Source organism: Mus musculus, chromosome 3 (genome assembly GCF_000001635.26).
Source record: "Mus musculus strain C57BL/6J chromosome 3, GRCm38.p6 C57BL/6J".
In the NCBI taxonomy this organism is placed as follows: Eukaryota; Metazoa; Chordata; class Mammalia; order Rodentia; family Muridae; genus Mus; species Mus musculus.
The window spans coordinates 114472136-114492872 of record NC_000069.6 but is presented as its reverse complement, the minus strand read 5'-3'; positions in this window follow the sequence as shown (position 1 = coordinate 114492872).

The following is a 20737-nucleotide window of genomic DNA, read 5'->3' as shown; positions in this document are numbered from 1 at the left end:
TTGATAACTTACCCTCAGGTTTCATGGCCCATAGTGAGTACAAGCTTCAACCAACCAAATAAAAAATTTAATCCACATTTTCATACTGCTAAACCTGGTGCACCGATTCCATGGTCACTAGCAAATTTAATCAATACTTCTAACTTCAAACAGTATGATAGCATGACAATGCTTGCACAGCAACTTATTCCTACATGTTATTCATAGGGTCTTTATGTAATATGGATCAGGCTTATCATGCATGGGTGAAGGACTTGCTAATAACTTGTAAGAAAAAATAATTATATGGAGTTTAATAAAGCATGAACTAATTTTTATGGATACCCTATCATATTTTCAGGGTAACATTATTTTCCAGCTGTTGTCCAATTACACACATTAAAAACATTAATTGAACAGACTTTGAAATTCAGCCACCTTAAGACTACAAAATGCTTCTGGTTTTAGAAATAAAACAAAATAAAAATACAACATAAAAAGATATATATATATATATATATATATATGTGTGTGTGTGTGTGTGTGTGTGTGTGTGTGTGTGTGTGTGTGTGTGTGTAAACTTAGGAATTAGAACAAGGTAAATTTCAGTCCATGCTTTGAGTATTTTGAGAAACTTCTCTCCATCCTTTGCCGTATTTGAATAAATTCACTAGATACAAGTTTGTGTAGCAAAGGTGTCCTTCAGGGTACCTCAGTTAATCATAGCTAAAAGTTTGAGAGCTATGAACATAACAATAATATTTGATAGTATTTGTTCTTGGTTAGCTATTGTTATGAGTTATGTATGTCTGTAACTCATTTGCCTCTATCATTGACCGTAATTTTCATTTTGCAATGAGTGAATTGAAGCACTAATAAGTTAAATAACTGCTTCATAGTACACATTAAAGAAATGAATAATTTTTTTAACCTTCAGTAACTATCACCAGAGTCTAATGGCAGTTCCATTTTTTGCCACATGTAGGTTGTAATCTAGCCTTAGTTTCAATCACTTGCAATCTCTTCTGACATCAGTTTTGTTTTTAGATAAGCTTTTTATTGTTGCTTAAAAGCAACAACATTCAATAACACAATTAAATTGCTAGAGAGATAACTCTAAACTCAATTTCTAGATGACAGATGCAAAAAAACAACCAATTAAATTATCCCCAGCACTGACCTAGTGATGAAAGCACAGCTGTTCATAACTCCAGAGTAAATAGTGGAGTGTGTTGCAGGTATGAGTACTTAAAACCCCATGCTCCTGTAGAATCCATAGGCCGGGACCCAACCATATTTACCAACACACACACACACACACACACACACACACACACACACACACACACACACACACAAAGAGGGAGAGAGAGAGAGAGATATGTTCCTGGACCCAGGATTCCCTCTTTCCCCAGCACATCTTTGTTTCTTGAGTTTGTTCCACTGTACACTATTTATTTGAATTTCCCATGTCAAGTGTCTGAATTTGGGCCTTAAGATTTCTTTTTTTATTAGCTGCAAGTAAATTTGAATTATGCAATATATCCTGATGATGGTTTTCTATCTGTTGATGCTCACAGTTTCTCCCAACCTCTCCTTCTATCCATGTCCACATCCTTTCAGTCACATATTCGAAAACAAACAGGCATCTAAAGAAGAAGAATAAAATAAATGAAATAGGTAAAGTCAACCAAGGAACAAAACAATCCGAAGAAAAAGCTTAGGAAATCTGTGTAGACAAAGAGACACACATGTATTCACTCACAGGAATCATATGAAATCACAAAATCAGAAGTCATAATGTATAAAAGATTAAAAGTAAATTTTTCACACACAAAATGAGAAAAAGAAGCTACAAAGATATCATCGAGTCTGTCTTCTGATGGCCATCTACTGCTGGACATGGGGCCTACCCTTAAGAGTAGTTTGTATACTCCATGAGAATCCTTTGAAGAAAACTAATTTTTCATTTTCAAGTGGCTATCATTGAAGATTGCTTCTGGGTTTGATATGGGGACTTGTATCCATGTCTTCCATACAGATCTGTGCAGGCTCAGGTTGCATGTTACACAGAGTCTGTGAGAGCATATGTGTACCAAACATGAAATATTTAGAAATTATTCATTCATTGGTGTCTCCCTTCCCATCTGGCTCTTATACTTTTTCACATCTTCTTACATAGAGTTCCCTGATCTCTGAGGGGAAGGATTTTAAGGAAAGAAGCTCTTTAGTGATGAGTGTTCCAAATTCTCTCATTCTATACATTGTCTATAAATTTCTATAATTATTCCTGTCTGTGGCAGGAGAAAGATTGTATGATGACGGCTGAGCAAGGCACTGATCGATGAGTACAGCAGAATGGTATTAGAAGAAATCTTATTGCTATGTTACTTTAGCTGAACAATAATTGGTTCTCCATTAGGTGACCTGTTTGATGTAAGGTTTGGGTTTGGGTTCAATCTTAAGACTTGGGTTTTAAATGCAACCAGATATTGATTGGTTACTCCCATTGATTGGTTTATACATGTCTCTGCTATAAAAGAGGCAGGGAGGGATAAATATCTGTGGGTCTTAGGTTTTATGGTATGCATGTCTTTCAGTAAGATTGATAAAGTGTTTCATTCTTAAAACAGTACTAGAGTTCAGGTGCTTAAGTTGTCAGAAAACAAAAAAGAGAAGGGGAACAAACTACAATGAACTGAGTTCACATTGCTGACATTTGCACGTGTCTCTTGAAGATGGCTTCATACAATTCTCAACAGAAGAAACATATGGATGAATAACATACCTAGCCAATACAAGGAATGCCTAGTAAAATTCCTGTGAGAAAGTAATTCACCCTGGTCAGAATGGACATCATAAGAAATCAGATAACAAATTCTGGCAAGGATGCGAAGAGTAACCATTGTTCACTGTCGGATGAAGAACAAACTAGTATACCAATTACAGAAACCTATGTGGAGGTTGCTCAAAAGCAATTAAAATTAACCCAGAACTAGAACTACCACAAGACCCTGTTATAGCCTGAACATATAACCGAAGTGTTATACATAAGAGTATAAGACACTTCTTCTCTATCAAGATATAATCTATAAGTTTAGTTGGTTGACAGATTACTAAAATTTTAATATCAAATAGTTATATGACTTAACAAATGAAGAAATCTACAATGATTTAGGCAAAATAAACCTGACTTTAGAAACTCAGAGAACATTATTATTATTATTGTTATTATTATTATTATTTAATATATGATGTCTGCAGTAGAAATGACTCTTCATGGACCTTAGTTCAATTGTTCTTAATGCCTAGTCTTAATGAAAACTGAATGGAATGCCATTTTTTTTCTGTGCATCCATCACTGTATAATACCTATCATGTTTCCATTAGCTAATATAGTACTCCTGCTTCAGAGTTTGTCACATCATAAACATGATTGTGCATCCATGTATGTGTAAGGAGATGAGCTTGTCTCTTTTACTGATGTGTGTCCAGAGCAGAGGAGATGGTGTAATGGGTAAAATGCCAGCACACAAATATGGGAACTAGAGTTTGGATCCTGAGCACCATGGCAAAGGCTGATGTGGCTCCTCGCAACCACAAGTCTAGTATAGCGATGATATAGGCAGATCTCCAGAGTTCCCTCACTCACCTTATAGCAGAGCTGGAAAGATCTATCTTAGAATCTATAGGTGTAGACGCCATTGAGAAGCACATGCTGACTCTGCCCTTTAGGCCTCATGCATGCCTACAAAGGCCAGTGAGTCTGCATTCATACAGACACACTCACACAGCACACACACACACACACACACACACACACACACACACACATTCAATGCCCACAAATACACTCATTCATAACACACAAAATAAAAACGTGACCCTTACTTCTTAAAACACTAAAATTATAATTTTTATACGATATCATTTTGTAAAAATGATTCACATTCTGTGTGCTTCACTCTTTGAATTTGTACCAGACCGCAGCTATGCATTACAATGCTCACCAAACCTTGGCCCGTCACAGTGGTACAGCTCCCAAGCAGCCATGTGACTCCAAGAGTAAATGACTAATACAGTCTTGCAGTGTACTGTATTGCCAATAGTTTTTGGATAATTTGTGTTATGTTATCGCCATAATAGCTATGAGATGACAGTTTTGTGTGTACATGAGAAAATTAAGACTATTATAAAACAGGCTTTCTTTAAGATTATTTGCCTCAACTATGGTCTATTGAAAGTGTTCTGGGAGATTTTAAATTAGACTATAATAATGTCATGATACTCAATAATTGCAGGCAGGTTTTAGTAGTGTTTTCAACTTATGTTGCATTAACATGTCATCAACCATTCATCCATTGATGAAGATATACATTTCTTCTATCACTGCCAATACATTACACAACACCCATATAGATATTAGAATAATCGTCCAGGCCAAAGATTTTTAAATTGGAAATTGCTTTACTTCTTTGTAACAGCTTGTTGAGAAATAATTTTACATCTATTATTATTATTATTATCATCATTTTAATTATTCACTTTATATCAGCTCAATTCCCCATGCCTGATCACCCCTTCCCACAATCCTTCCCCCATCGTCCTTCCCTTCTCCTCTGAGCCGGTAGGGGCTACCCTGAGTATCCTCCCACCCTCACACATCAAGTCTCTGCAAGGCTAGGCAAATCCTTTCCCAACAAGACAGACAACGCAGTCCAGCAAGAAGAACATATTACATGGACAGGAAACAGCTTTTGGGATAGCCCCCACTCCAGTCGTTTGGGACACAGATAAAGACCAAGACGCACACCTGCTGCACAGCATGATTTTGCATCTCATTGTTATTAAATAAAACTGAGTGCTTTGCATCAATCCCATGTCTTCAGAAGAAGCAGTGACAGTGTTAAATTAGAACAAGAACAATTAATGAACAATTAGAGCTAGAAATATCATACACTAAAAATCTGTCATACTGTAGCACCATCACTCTTGTGCTTTACATTTTAAATTTAAATATAAATGCCAAAATATTTTTAATTTGTATTAAAAATAAATATTATTAAATTAGCATTTAATTTCTTTGTGTTGGTTTGGATACATGATGTGATTAAAATATCTGATATCTACCTTATATATTTTTCATTCTCAGTAAGTGTTTAATATAAAATTAACGCAAAATTACAAGATATGCAGTAATTAATGCCAACTTTTTAATAAATATGTTTATATATATATATATACATATATACATATATATATATATAATTGCCTTGATATTCTCTGAGAAAACAAAATTAGTTAATGGATAGATGATTTTCAACCACAATATATTTAATAGTTTATAAGGTAAACTTTTACTGTGATATATTTTGTTATATTAAATTAGTTTGTTTTTTCTTGTGAAATTCTGTTATGGTTGACCTGAAAGTACAAGTTAAATATTGAGCTCTCTCCATAGCACTTCAGTGCACTGAAACAAATGGAGTCGAGGCATTTCTTTTTTCCCTGAATGTTCTCTGATAAGTGAAATTATAAAAGACCCAGATATTATTTTGTTTTTACTCACTGGTTATAGTTAGATTATATATGTTTATTTATCTATGTGATAAAACATTATATTATAAAACAAAAATTTGTTGTTTGGACATAGTTGCTGTAAAGATATAAAAGCATTTAAACAATTGGAAGTGGTGGCTCACTCAATGATAGTCAAAGCCCTGTAAATTTAAAGAGATTGTGATCCACTAAGTGAGTCACAGGCCAGCCAAGGCTGCACAGTGAGACTGTTACCTCCTTCCAGCCTAGCTAGGCTGGCCTTAGACCATCTGCCACTGAGGCGGAGCCACCTGCTGTGCTGCTTCTCATCGCTCTCCTTTGATGTGCCACTACCTGCCTGAGGCCCAGTTCTCCAAACTGTGATCTTCTAGAATTCCTACTAAAAGGCTGATCTGTCTACTTCAAAGGGACTTTGTGTGACTGGGAATGGGCCTCCCCTCTTCTTTAAAAAGCATGTTTGCCTACATTAAAGTTGAGTCTTGATCAGAATTCAGTCTTGACTCCATTTCTCTCTTTACCCACCTAGATTCCCTCTTCCAGATTCCAAGATGCCTTCCAGGCTCGAACCCGGACATGAGAGCCGCAGGCTGGCCCCAACATGAGACCATGTTGGGGTCTTCAGGGAAGAATTAGATCCAATTTATTGAGTAACTGCCAGATTGATTTCCACAGTGGTTGTATGCACTTGCAATCCCACTAGCAATGGAGGAGTGTTCCTCTTTCTACACATCAGCAGCAGCATCTGCTGACACTTGAGTTTTTGATCTTAGCAATTCTGATGTGTGAGGTGAAATCTCAGGCTCATTTGGATTTGCATTTTCCTGATGACAAAGGATGTTGAATATATCATTAGGTACTTCTCAGCCATTTGATATTGTTCAGTTGAGAATTTTGTTGTTGTTGTTGTTGTTTAGTTCTGAGCAGGATCAAGTATGGGAAGATACTGGAGAGAAATACATAGAGTCAGGAAATTGAACAGAAATATGTAGCAGTGGGGGGTGGGGGGTGGGAAACTGGTGGTAGCCACTAGAAAATCCCAAACTCCAAGGAAGACAGAGTTCCCAGTATGCAATTGGGATGACAGCCAAAATACCTATCAAAGGCAAGGGAGAACCTGTAGAGACCACCTCCAGTAGATAGGCACAGCCCACAGTTGAGGAATGGTGGTACCTATCCATCTTAAAAAGGTTTAACACAGAATTGTTTCTGTCTAAAGGAAATGCAGGGACAAAAAATAGAGCAGAGATTGAAGGAAAGGTCATTCAGAGACCTTCCTCACAAGGGATCCATGCCATCTGCAAACACCAAACCCTGACACTATTGCTGGTGTCAAGAAGTGCTTGCTGACAGGAACCTGGTATAGCTGTCCCCTGAGAGGTTTAGCCAGCACCTGACTAATACATATGCAGACACTCATAGCCAACCATAGGACTGAGCATGGGATCTCAATGGAAGAGTTAGGGGAAGGAGTGAAGGAGCTGAAGGGGCTTGCACACCCAAAGGAAGAACCTAGAGTTCCCAGGGACTAAACCACCAAACAAAGAGTACACATGGAGGGACCCATGGCTCCAGCTGCATTTGTAACAAAGGATGCTTTATCCAGCATCAATGGTAGTGGAGGCCCTTGGTCCTGGGGAGGCTTGATGCCCCAGAGAAGGGTGATGTTAGGGAGGTGAGGGCAGAGTGTGTAAGTGGGTGGGAGAGCACCCCCATAGAGGCAAAGGGGAGGAGGGATGGGATGGGGAGTTTGAGGAGGAGAAACTGGGAAGGGGGAAAGCTTTTGAAATGCAAATAAATAAAATAACCAAAAAAATATTTTTTTCTTTAAAAAGAAAAAGAAACCCATAAAATGTTAAGTAAATAGTGGCAATAGACTTTTACTCCTTAGGTTCAGCAGTTTTTTACTGAATATAACAATACCAACAGAATCGTTCAATAGTACTTGTATGACAAAGAAATAATAGCATGGAATATATAGGAATTTGTCAATTGAAAAAAATTATTGAAAAATAAATATAAAGCATTTTGCGAAGAAGAATTAGAGCTTTGTTGTAAAACTAAAACAGAAATATGTATTATCATGCAGAGTAGATGTCAATTATTCTGCAAGTCAATTACATTTTAATTTTCAATAGGTATAATTAATAGGTATAAATGACAATATGTATTTATAAAAATTTAAGGACAATCATTTGTATGTATATATGTATACATATATACAAATATACCCATATATGCAAAACAATGGATCTGAAGAAATGTAAAGTTAATACATGGGCCAAGTATAGTTAATGACTTTACTGGATTGCTATTTATTTGCTTAAGTGAAAAACATATGTGTGTGTGTGTGTGTGTGTGTGTGTGTGTGTGTACATACACACATATATGAGGAAAAAGGAGAAGAAGAAGAAGAAGAAGAAGAAGAAGAAGAAGAAGAAGAAGAAGAAGAAGAAGAAGAAGAAGAAGAAGAAGAAGAAGAAAGAAGAAGAAAGAGGAAGAGGAAGAGGAAGAGGAAGAGGAAGAGGAAGAAGAAGAAGAAGAAGAAGAAGAAGAAGAAGAAGAAGAAGAAGAAGAAGAAGAAGAAGAAGAAGAAGAAGAAGAAGAAGAAGAAGAAGAAAAGAAATTATGACCTGACCACATGCCTTGGCAGCTCAGTGTGAATAGAACTCTCTGACATTCACTTTTGGATAATTTCCCATTACACTGATCTAGAATGTGGGCAAGAGATGTGTTTATATATTTAGACATTAACACATGTGAAAGCATAATTTGATACAAACACTCATGGAGGCTACAACATTGTTTAAAAAGAAACAATGCACACTCAAGTTTAAGAGGGAGTTGTTATGCAGACAGCAGTTCTGCAGAAAGGTAGTCCTGTGTGCTTCAGCCTTTCGTGAGCTCCTCCCTGTGACTGCCTCTGCATCTGCTGGTTAATATGCAGAAAGATATTACTCAGCTCGGGCTTTAGAAACTACAGACAGTGCTCTGATAAACAAGCAGTTGCCTCATTTGTATTTTACAGCACTGCATTTCAAGTGTTTTGTTGCCCAGTAATACATACCCGAAATGCATACATGGAAGATGAATGTTCTTAGAAAATTATCATGTCATTTTTCTGAAGGCTTGTTTCATCTGAACTTGCTTAGTGTAATATGTGAAAACATATTTCTCCATGGGATGTTTTAGTGTGTGTGCTAATGGGCTTAGTGTCTGTTTTATAATGTTACATTGTCCCTGGAGACTTGTTAAGAAATGGGAAGTCCTGCAGGGGTTTCATAGTTAATTTTTTAAGCATGTGGCTATAAATAGCAGGGAAGGGTAAGCCAGCAGGGTGATAAGATTCTTAAAGCCTTTTCAAACAATTCCTAAGTAATTTCCCACAGAGATGAAACTTAAATCCACGCTTTTAGAGATGTTCAGTTGATTAAAGGTTCATCAGATTCTTAGAAGAATAAATAGACTATAGATTTGAAGAAATTAACAGTTAATACCTGGATTAAGTGTACTTACTGACTTAATTGGACTGCTATTTATTTCTGTTTCAGAAAGAAAATCTTTTTTTTGACCTTGAGGGCTTAATTTACATTTTGTGACACCTAAAATAAACAGGAGTTCATTGCTCTGATTATAATCTTTCTAAAGTCTTCAAAAATCTATTTGATTCATTGACCTTTGGATGACTGAAATTTAACACATACAAAATGTCATAGCTTATTATTAATGACATCAGTGGTGACCGGTTCGGGTCATTTGAGGATCATATACTAGGGGTCACAATGCATTTTTTTTTCATATTACAACTGTCAATTTGCTGTGACCAATTTCTGAAGATCAAATGTACATTTGTTTGAGTAAATAAACTTCAGAAATATTGATGGTCTAGTAAGGTGAATGATAAAGACAAATTCTAAAACATATTTCATTCTACTAGAGAATTTTCTTGGTCTGGAAATATTATAATGATAACAAAAAACTTTGACCACAAATATAAATCTATAGTTATACCAAGGTCTATTACCTGAATGGATTCCAGATTTGTATACTTGTGTGGTCATGTGTTCAGCACCCCCCCCCCCCGGATATATGTGTAGATAATATCGTCTCAATGCCAGTTTTTAATCCATTTTTCACAAGCCTGTTTTTTAGCTTTCTCTCCTCAGTGGAGGATGGATTCATCTTTCCAGTAATTATTACCTAGAGAATAGTTGCTTGCTTTCTGTTTTTGTTTTTAATTTGCACTTTGATTTTATTTTTGTAATACAAGTTGATTCTACCATTATAACAAAATCAGAACCTGACTACAAAGCACACACTTTACTGGAGTTAATTGTCATTATTCACAGTCATGTATTTTAAAGTCTCCATAAATACAGAAGACTACTCAGCTCTAGGGAAACCAGTGTTCAGTTCCTTTGGTCCTCTGTTCACAGCATTCTTTCCAAATGATTCACACATCACTGCTGTCCACACATTTCTACTTAAGGACAACTTGACATATGAAATTGATTCACTTGAATGTCTCAATATTCTTAAAACTTGCAGCACTGGATGCCACTAAAGTTGATATCCATTCATTAGAGTAAATCTCCAGATAAGTCGCACAAAGTAGATAAAGTAAAGCCCTGAAAGGACCCCCAAAATCAGCATCTAGGATGTCCAAATAAGCTTCTATAAAGAAGGATGCTCCATGCTTAGTTGGGTTTCATGGGTGTTCAGATGACCCAAGTGTTTTTGCTCTCCTATTGCATTGGAATTGTGACTAAGGGACTTGCACAAGATTTGTCTATTGTGAATAGGCAAATTTACAAATTAAGGAATGGAAATCATCTGGATTAGCATTTCCTATCTGTAGAGGTATTTTAATCCAAAAATGTGGCTGATGTGATCACATCCAAGACCTTTTAGGTATGACCTGGCTGGAATGCAGACATACCACATATCTTTAATGCCTTTTGTAATACAGACACACCTTTCATACATACCAGCCCCCAGGAACTAAACCATCAGCCAAAGAGTACACAAGGAGAGACTCATGGCTCCAGCTGCATGTGTAGATGATGGCCATGCTGGTCATCAATATGAAGAGAGACCCTTGGTTCTGTGAAGGCTTGATACCCCAGTGTAGGGGGATGCCAGGGTGAGGAGGGGGGATTATGTGGGTGGGTGGCAGAGCACCCTCATAGAAGCAGGGGGAGAGGGGATGGTAGGATGGTATACAGTTTCCAGGGAAAATATGAAGGAAAAAAAAAGGTAAAATTGGTATGTAGAAGGATGCAGACATGTTTGAAAGTAACTTCTAATTGAGGAGTAAAGTGATAAACCAGAGAAAGATTTGAAAGAATGAGTAAGAGACAGGATATGCCCAACTTTCACAAGAACACAGAACAAAGTTATTTAAGAGCAGTGCAGGGAGAAAGAGTCATAGAACTGGGAGTCAGTGCAATGAGTGCAATACAGTGTCGTTGAGTTTATCAGTGAATTCATGCCCAGCAGTTCAGGAAAGGTCAGCAAAGGCAGTTGAAGACTGAAAACAAGACAGAGCCAGAAGATTAGAACAAATTTCTGGAGTTACTTTGAGGCCAAATAGAACAATTCAGTGAGAGGGCTTGTAGAGGAATTTAAGCCAGAAGAGCTGAGTTGAACCAGCCAGCCAGAGTTCAGAGCTAGAAAGGGTGAGCTTATTCAACAGTAATCCTCCAAGGTGACGAATATACCAGGTGAATAAAAGAACATTTATATCTAGCACCCAAATAAAGGTTCACTTCACACCTATCTGTCTATTTTGTTTTTTCCTATATATATTACCACCAAATATGTATGTGTTTTATTTGTTAAATATTTTTATTTTGTGTTTTGCTTGTAATGTGATAAGAGCATTGGGGCTTTTGTTTTGTATTGCTTTTGAATTTTGTTTATGCTGAAGCCTGAGGCCCCTTGAAAGAGAATCTGGTACATAAGAATTCATAACTGCTTTTCAAATATCAATTAGAAACAAAACGCTATAGACAAGGGAGGCAAGAGGGAGACAGAGACTTAGTAAATCAGGAAAGATGAAAGTGTTCCATGGAAGAAAAGAAAGATGTTTAAGAGAGGGAGAGACAAAACCTGATTCAAAGAATATGTGACATGAAACAAAGAGGCTACTGTGAGGAGGAAGAGAACAAGTTAGCACATAGGAAGAGTAATCATAGAGGGTATTGGAAGGAAAAGAAACAGTAAGAATAATGTGTATAATCAAATATAACAGAAAATACCCACATGCATAAATATGCTTAACACACATAAATAAGAAATTTAATGTATCCTACTACTGTTTATACTAAAGAAAAATAAACGACACACATATTTATCGCAAATTACGGTATCTTTGAAGAATGATCTTTATATCTTCAAAATGTATAAGTTACAAAGGAGTATATCATGTCTTTTCTCGTGTGAATGAAATATTGGGAGCTCCCAAAAATTTGAATCTGCAAGAGTAGAGTAAGGATATGTTTTAATAAGAAAATGCTCTAATGAGACCCTAGGGAATTTAAGCTAATCGTTTGCTACAGAAAATGACACAAAAGAAAATACAAAGAAAAAACTCCCTAGAAGTAAATCTCTGACCGATATTCAAGAGTGAAGTAAAAGATAGGAGAATAAAGACCAAGAATATAGAAGCAGGGCTCTTCTGGAAGAAGCTTATATTGGTTAGAAAGTTCATAATTAGTTTTAGGGAAAGTATGTAAGATGGTTTTAAAAGAGCTTTATTAAAAAAATACACCTCCAATTGAATAGTACATATTAAAATTATACTAAAACAAAGATAAATACCCCACGTCGTCAGGTTGCTATTATTTCCCTGGATTTTCTCTGTTTCTGTATCCCTGAAGTTATTTTGGTAGATTATATTGTTCCAATGAAAATATGACAGTAATCATTGATCACATAAAACCCAGGCTCAATGATTTTGTAGTCAAAGTTTAAAATAGATTATCTAAAATTTATATTACTGAATTAAGAAATTCAATGAGTCACATAAAGTATTGTTTTTATTGACTTATCTAAACTTAAGCAGGTGAAGAAAATATTCATAACACCAATTAAATTTAAAGTGTTCCAATCATGTTAACCATTCTTTTCTATTCCCCTGTAATTCACAAACAAATCAAGGTCTATAGCATATTAATTTATAATTCTGTCATATCTCCAAAATATTTTATACCCAATGTTCATGTCAAAACTATCATCTGAGCAATTTGTACACTCTTCCTACTGTTACTTGAAGTATACACTGTATTATTTAAAACATCAAATAAACATTTCATAAATAGGGATTTGACAGTCTTGGTGGTCATTGTGGCTGAGCGTACAGAGAGACCTTCTATGGGAGATTGGGCAGTGGCTCTGTAGGCAAAGGCCTTCTCTGTGACTGCCCACAGCAGATACCAGTAAAAAGAGACAGTCCATGGTGCTGAATCGTCTACTTCCGTGGTGGAAAGAGGACACATAAAACCATACCTCCCTTCTCAGGGTGGGCCTGAGATTAAATAACATTTGCAGGGTGGAATGTCTGGGAAGAAAAGCTTATTGGCTACACCCTCCTCCGGGTCTCCGGGACCTCATTAGCACGGAGATCTCTTTCTTGAGCCTATGCAACCATAGGTCACATCTCTCTTTCTATTGTCTTGGTCTGAGATGTTAGAGATGCCTCGCCTACATGTGGAAGGGCTTGGAGCATGGCCCTTGCCAGGGACTCTGGTGGAGTCAGCTTGACAAAGCGAAAGCTGGGAAGCTGATTCATGAAGCAAAGAGTTTCAAGGAAACTCCCTTCCCGGGGGCTTGGCATTTTCTCCCTAATCTATATAAACCATAAAATTAATTTTCCATTCCCACATTAGTCTAGTGTATAGATCCACGTGCACTCTATATAGTATTACCTTATAGTAAATGCCTTTTAAGATTGTATTCTAACATAGCTAAAGCCTTTTTCCAGTGTTCTTAGATTCCAGATAGCAGCAAGGAGCTTAACCTATTCAGTTAACAATTAAGCACTTGCCATTTTACTCAGCTGTTTACAGATAGAGACTAAAAGCCTCACTGAGATAGAAATCTTTTACTACAGGCTACTTCCATGTCAAGTATAAGTTGATATACTACCCTGATAAGGGGAAACTCTCCAGACAAGATAAGTTTTATTAGACCTAAGAATTTAGAGCTCTGTGATAGCGCATTACTCTTAAGGCCTGTCAAGAGTTAACAACCCCCTGATGCTTTTAACCTTAAAGTGTGAAATTCTTGCCTGGCATTAGGCTGATCCTAGGCAGGGCTTGTTATCCCTAATATAAACATTTAATTAGTCCCTGTAAATTCCTTTCTGCTGTAACTGGTGAATTTCAGTGTATCTTGTCTTTTTGTGATTTGTATCCTCTGATAATTCGTTGTTATATAAGTCTGAAGCTCAACCAGAACAATACATTCAGATTCAACACATTTCTCGTGTGATCTGTCTGTCATTTTCATCCGGAATCTTTGTCCATCTGCCTAAGAAATCCCGTTCTTCACAGACCAGGGACCCAGATTGTCTGTGGCAGTTGGCGCCCGAACAGGGACAACTGGGCAGATTAGTCTTTTCTTTTCTTTCTTTTTTTCTTTCTATTCTTTATTTTCTCAGGCAAAGATAGGACCTCGTCAACCGCGCTGCAGACGGGCTGATACGTATATCAGTTAAGAAACGAGTAAGTTTTTATCATGGGGCAGTCAAAATCAATAGGGAATATTAAAGCATGTGTAGATGCCTCACTGGCTGTAATGCAGGAATTAGCTTACGCCACAGCAAGGAAAGGGAAGAAATTCGGCGCTACGTGTGGAATTACATGTTTCGGTTGCAAGAAACCGGGGCACCTGAGAAAAGATTGTAAAAATCTCTCAGGAGACAAGAAGAGCATTCCTTTGGGTCCCTCCCAGTGTTGTGACAAGCACTGGAGAAGTGAATGTAAATCAAAGTCCCATAAGGATGGGACTCAGCTCACTAGAGAAGCTGGAAAGACAAAGAACTATAGAACTGCATGTTTCGGTTGTGAAAAACCGGGGCACCTGAGTAAGAATTGTAAAAATCCCTCGGGGAAACAAGAAGGGCCTTTCTCCAGGTCTCTGTCCAGGCTGCGGTGGAAACGTTGGGGGAATGATTGCAGATCTAAGTCCCATAAGGATGGGACTCTGCTCACTAAGAAGCAGGTAAGGCGAAAAACTAAAGGGGCAGTCTCTTAGCCCCGTTCAGAAACTGTGGAGCTCATTATAGGACACAGCTCCAGTTATAAGAAAAACTTCAAGTTGTGAATTCTGATACTTTAGGCTAAATTAAAAGTTATGGTTAAATTATGGTCAAAGTATAAAAAGAGACTTCTTCTTACTGTTACCTTATTTACAATTTCCCAATCCTACATTGTGCTAAAAATCCGTAGAAAAGGCTCTATTGAAAGTTAAGTAATCTCCTAAAACATACATAATTCATTCCATAAATGGTATTTTTGTTGGTTGCAGAAAATAGCATTTTTTGCAGGTGACTATAAAATATATGACTAAGTGTGGACTGATGATGGCTTCAAAAAGATTCAGTATGGTAAACTTTTAGGCTATTTGAGACATTTTAGTGTATAGAGATTGTGTGTTTTCTCAAAAATTTGCCCTCAGATTAAATAAATTAGAAGTTTGGATGCTTGCCAGAGCTGTTAGAAAATTTTGGATTTTAATCTTGATTTGACAACCTGTCTCTTACAAGCAGGAAAAGAAAGGAAGGGATAAAAGAAAATAGATTTTAGAATTCTCCCAGGGACAGAGAGAAATCGGGGGACGCCCTGTTTCATTCTCTCTGGCCCCTACAGGAGAAATTCTTTACCCCCTATATGTATTGTCTAATGTCAATTCATGTATATCTCTTTTGTTTCATTGTCTGAATGATTGTGTCGTTGTCTGAATGACTGTTTTATGTTTCATGTTGAAAAAATAAAACAAAAATAATGGGTAAAACTTTACCTGCTGATTCACTCTCAGTTTGCACAAAGGAGGCTGAAAAAGAGCCTTCACTATAGCCATAAATCAAGCACTGCAAGAGAGGCCCTACTAGAAACTGTTTTTAAAGAAAAGGAATCTGCAACCTCTTAGTTCTAAGGCAAATAAGCTGATAGTTGTTTTTTCCTAAAACTTTCTCTGCAAGTTTGTGATCATTGTGTTTAGCAAATAACAAATTGCTTTTTTATCTTACAAGTATAGCTATAAAAGGTAAAATTCTTTAATTGATCTAAATCTATAAGATTCATGTAACCACTTCATTTGGTCTTTGATTGGTCTTAAAGGTATAAATATGATCTAACATGTCTTGGTCATAGAGAATTAGTTTTTAAGTTATTTGGGTATAATTAAAAAGATGTAACACTAGTTACAAAGTTAACTTAAAAGTAGTAACTCAGAGATAGAGTCATTTTCAAACAAAAGCACCTGACATAAATCAGCCCAGAAAACTAGTCCTCTAAAGATACTTCTAAATTGAGATAACATTTTATGTAATTCTTATCCTAAAAGATAGACTTATAAAGATAAGATTTTAAAACAATGTCTCTTTAATGAAACATTAAAATTTAAACTGTCATACATTAATGAAAATTTTGTAACGTGGTAGTGATGTTTTTAGTATTGATTTTAAGGAGAATAAATTGTTTAAAATTGGGTCTTACTTACCAAAAGTTATAGATATGTTCTAATATTGCAACAAAAACTTAAAAATTCTGGTTAAAATTGCCAGTGTCCCATTGACTGCAGTTTACAGTTTAATCAAAAGCTTAAGACTTTTAACTCACCCATAATTAAGATTATTACTAAAATAATCAACTTATAAGAGTGCTAATGCTGCTCACTTGGGACATTCAGCCATACAAAACAAAGTAAAATTAACTAGATATATTCATCTTTGTGCAGAAATTAGACCCTCACACAATCAGTTTGACTATGGCTGTGGCCTTGTAGGACCATAAAAGGTCATAAAAGAAAATGTTTAAGGTATAAGTCATCTTAAGAAAGATTGTCCAAAATCAGAGGCATGGACAAACAGTTAAATTGCTCCTTTAGAATCTGTCCTCATTGCAGGAGGGCAAGATGCTCAAATTAAAAAATATATACATTTGGGTTAATACAAAGCTTAAAGCAGCCTCAGAGAAGCTTGTGCAAAGTTTCTTGTGTTTTACAGACTGCGCCTAAAAAAGTTCTTGAAACTTCACCCTCTCTGCCTACAGGGGAAATTTCTTTTAGCTAAACAACATTTTTTCTTTTCAGATCTACCCAGATGTTGTTCATAATAAAGACTAAATTAAAGATTTATATAAGGTCAATCAGGCTATAAAACTTATAAAGGCATTACAAGATAACTTGCCTACTTCATGTAAAATTATTATAGATTTAAAAGTCTATTTTTTCCATTTATAAAGAGTTTACTTCTAGTGAACTGGTGACCATTAAAGGTTTTTTACCCCTAGGTATGGCTAACATAGTCTTATATTATGTAAGAAATTTTCATTGTCCAGGCTTCAATACAAGAAGCAAAAAAGTTTAAATCTTTCAGTATATATTGTTTCCTAAGTGGAAAGTATTTTATTAACTAATGTCTCTAAAGAGAAGTTTAAAGTTCTGGAAAATAGTTGTTGCTTCATAAGATTCAGAGGCAATGTCTTTTTTTAATATCTAGAGTTTTAGTTATATTGGAAAATTGGTACAAATTTGCTTCAAAATTTTATTTTCAAAAAGCTTCCAGGAGATGTTAATTGACTAAGACCTCACCTTAAATTCACCACAAGAGAACCTAAGCCTTTATTAGGTACTATCAAGTGAGATTCAAATTAACTGGAGAGAACTAAAAAGGCTTTAACAGAAAGTAGAGAAAACTTCTATAATATATTGATATCGATTGTAATTGATGGTAATCAAATATTAGCTACATATTCTAGTTATTGTTATTAAATGTGTCCACAGCTATTCTTTGACAAGAAAAAACATTAATGTAAAAATCATCTTTCTTCACCTCAAAGTTTTAACATCCTATTATATATAAGGCTGCTGTGGTACTAATTAAAAATTAAAAATTATTTTTTCCAAACAGCTATTAGTTATTACAAAATATTGATATTTGACCTATTGCATACCATCATTTTAAATAAAATTAATATTCATCTTAAAAATAAGCTAATTGCTTATTATACATACTTTTGTAAATCCATACATACATGCATCCCATTTACTGTATTTAAAAACAACCTTTCTATGGAAAGAAAAATATATGTAAATTGGATCACATGTTTAATCTTTTGAGTTTCTGCCTACTTCAGCACAGATAATTAAATTATGTGCTGTAGATAGTGTTTTAAAATGTTAAAGATTGCCTGATAAAAACCTCTTAAGACAATGCCACGCTAGATTTCTATCCCAGGTAAATTATAGATCTTATACAAAAATAATTGCCATATAATCTCATTCTTTACATCATCAAAATAGTAATGGCTCGAGATAATAATTTGGTATTTAAAATAAATAAATTAATTAATTAATTAATTAATGTGCATGTCATATTGTAAAGATTTTATCTCAGTGTCCTCAGTTTCTACCTGTTACACACATTGGTATTAATTCTCGAGGACATATACTTAAACAATTATTACAAATAGATACTTTTTGATTTTAAAAAAAAATAAATCATGCACATGTGACTATTGATACCTTTTTAATCTTTCTAATTACAACTGCTCTAATAAAATAGCAACTAAAAGTATAGTTGCCTGTGTTGATTTTTCTTAAACTTGGTGTTCCAAATCAAAATTAAAACTGGCTATTACAGCCAAGCATTTGAGATGTTTTATCAACAATTTAATGTTATCCATGTTACTGAGATTTTTATTATTCCCAAGGAAACAGTACTGTGGAACTTTAAATCTATATCTTTTAAAAAAAAATTTAAATGTCAAAAATCTCTCTAAGTGTCTATGGCACCCTACAATCAGACATACTCATGAGATAAAGGGATCCACTTATTGGCACATGGCATGATCCTGTTCAGATACTTAATATGGGGGAAAGGGGGCAATATTTCTGTTTTTTCCACAGAATGCTACAAGAGCGTGCTAGCTCCCAAAATGATTCATGTGACAGGCTGACCTGTGAGTTCCTGAGTGTCCTGATAGTGGTGACCAGAAAGCTGTATTGAGTGCACAGAGGAAAAAGAAATCAGTCACTCACAAGCAAAATAAAGAAACTCTTCCTATCTCCGCCATGGACTACAACAAGGAGAGCAGACCTAGTGTCAACTTGGAGACAACTAAAAGAGCTGACTCGTGAGGTGGAAGGACTGCTACAGAGTATTGGACAAGATTTCATCAGAGACTGTTTTTGGCCATTCAGGCCAACTCCCCTATAGCTGTAAAAGCTTGTGTACCTTACCTGTATGCTTATTGTTAAATGATTTTAAGAGTTAAGATCACCAATCTTGACAAGTCTTTTTATATACATTGTAATTCCTGTCATTTAACTAATTGTGTAGATCCTAATTTAAATAAGAAATCTACTGTTATGATTTTGTTAAAAAGATTCTGCTTATGTTTTACTGTCTGTAGAGTTAGGAAACGATCCTTGGTTTGAAAATTCAAGATTGCAAGCTTTAAAAAGACTAAATGAACTTATTAGACCTAAGAGATTTGTAGCAGCTTTGATCCTGGAAATTACTGCTTTAATTGCTATTTTAACTTCCTTTATGTTATCCACCACAGCCTTAGTACAGCAACAACATACTGCTCACTTTGTTAATGACATGCATAAGAATATCTCTGTAGCTTTGTCAGAGCTGTATTTTATAGATAAAAAATTAGAAGCAAAGGTTAACGCCCTAGAAGAAGTCGTGCTGGCAATAGGGCAAGATATTGCTAATATCAAGACCAGGTTAGCTACTAAATGTCATGCTTCTTTCCAATACATTTGTGTTACTCCATTACCTTACAACGCCACGACTAACTGGGAAAAGACAAAAACTCATTTACAGGGTATATGGAAAGATACTGATATTTCTCATGACTTAGAACAGTTAAAGGTAAAAATTTCAGATATTAGTAAAAGCCATCTGGACACTTGGAACATTGATGAATTGGCTAGAGATTTAAAGAACAACTTAAGTGCATTAAACCCTCTGGATTGGGTTCAATATATTATCCTACTTGTTATTATTTTTGGCATTACTTTATTAGTAATCATTGTGTTTCCACTCATCTTTAGAGTGCTCCTGAGATCTGTAGCTACGACGAAGCGGGACATCCTGGAACTTCGGCTGAGAAATAAAGATAAATTATCAATTATTAAAAAAAAAAAGGGTGGAATGCCAGGGACTCTGGTGGAGTCAGCTTGACAAAGCGAAAGCTGGGAAGCTGATTCATGAAGCAAAGAGTTTCAAGGAAACTCCCTTCCCGGGGGCTTGGCATTTTCTCCCTAATCTATATAAACCATAAAATTAATTTTCCATTCCCACATTAGTCTAGTGTATAGATCCACGTGCACTCTATATAGTATTACCTTATAGTAAATGCCTTTTAAGATTGTATTCTAACATAGCTAAAGCCTTTTTCCAGTGTTCTTAGATTCCAGATAGCAGCAAGGAGCTTAACCTATTCAGTTAACAATTAAGCACTTGCCATTTTACTCAGCTGTTTACAGATAGAGACTAAAAGCCTCACTGAGATAGAAATCTTTTACTACAGGCTACTTCCATGTCAAGTATAAGTTGATATACTACCCTGATAAGGGGAAACTCTCCAGACAAGATAAGTTTTATTAGACCTAAGAATTTAGAGCTCTGTGATAGCGCATTACTCTTAAGGCCTGTCAAGAGTTAACAACCCCCTGATGCTTTTAACCTTAAAGTGTGAAATTCTTGCCTGGCATTAGGCTGATCCTAGGCAGGGCTTGTTATCCCTAATATAAACATTTAATTAGTCCCTGTAAATTCCTTTCTGCTGTAACTGGTGAATTTCAGTGTATCTTGTCTTTTTGTGATTTGTATCCTCTGATAATTCGTTGTTATATAAGTCTGAAGCTCAACCAGAACAATACATTCAGATTCAACACATTTCTCGTGTGATCTGTCTGTCATTTTCATCCGGAATCTTTGTCCATCTGCCTAAGAAATCCC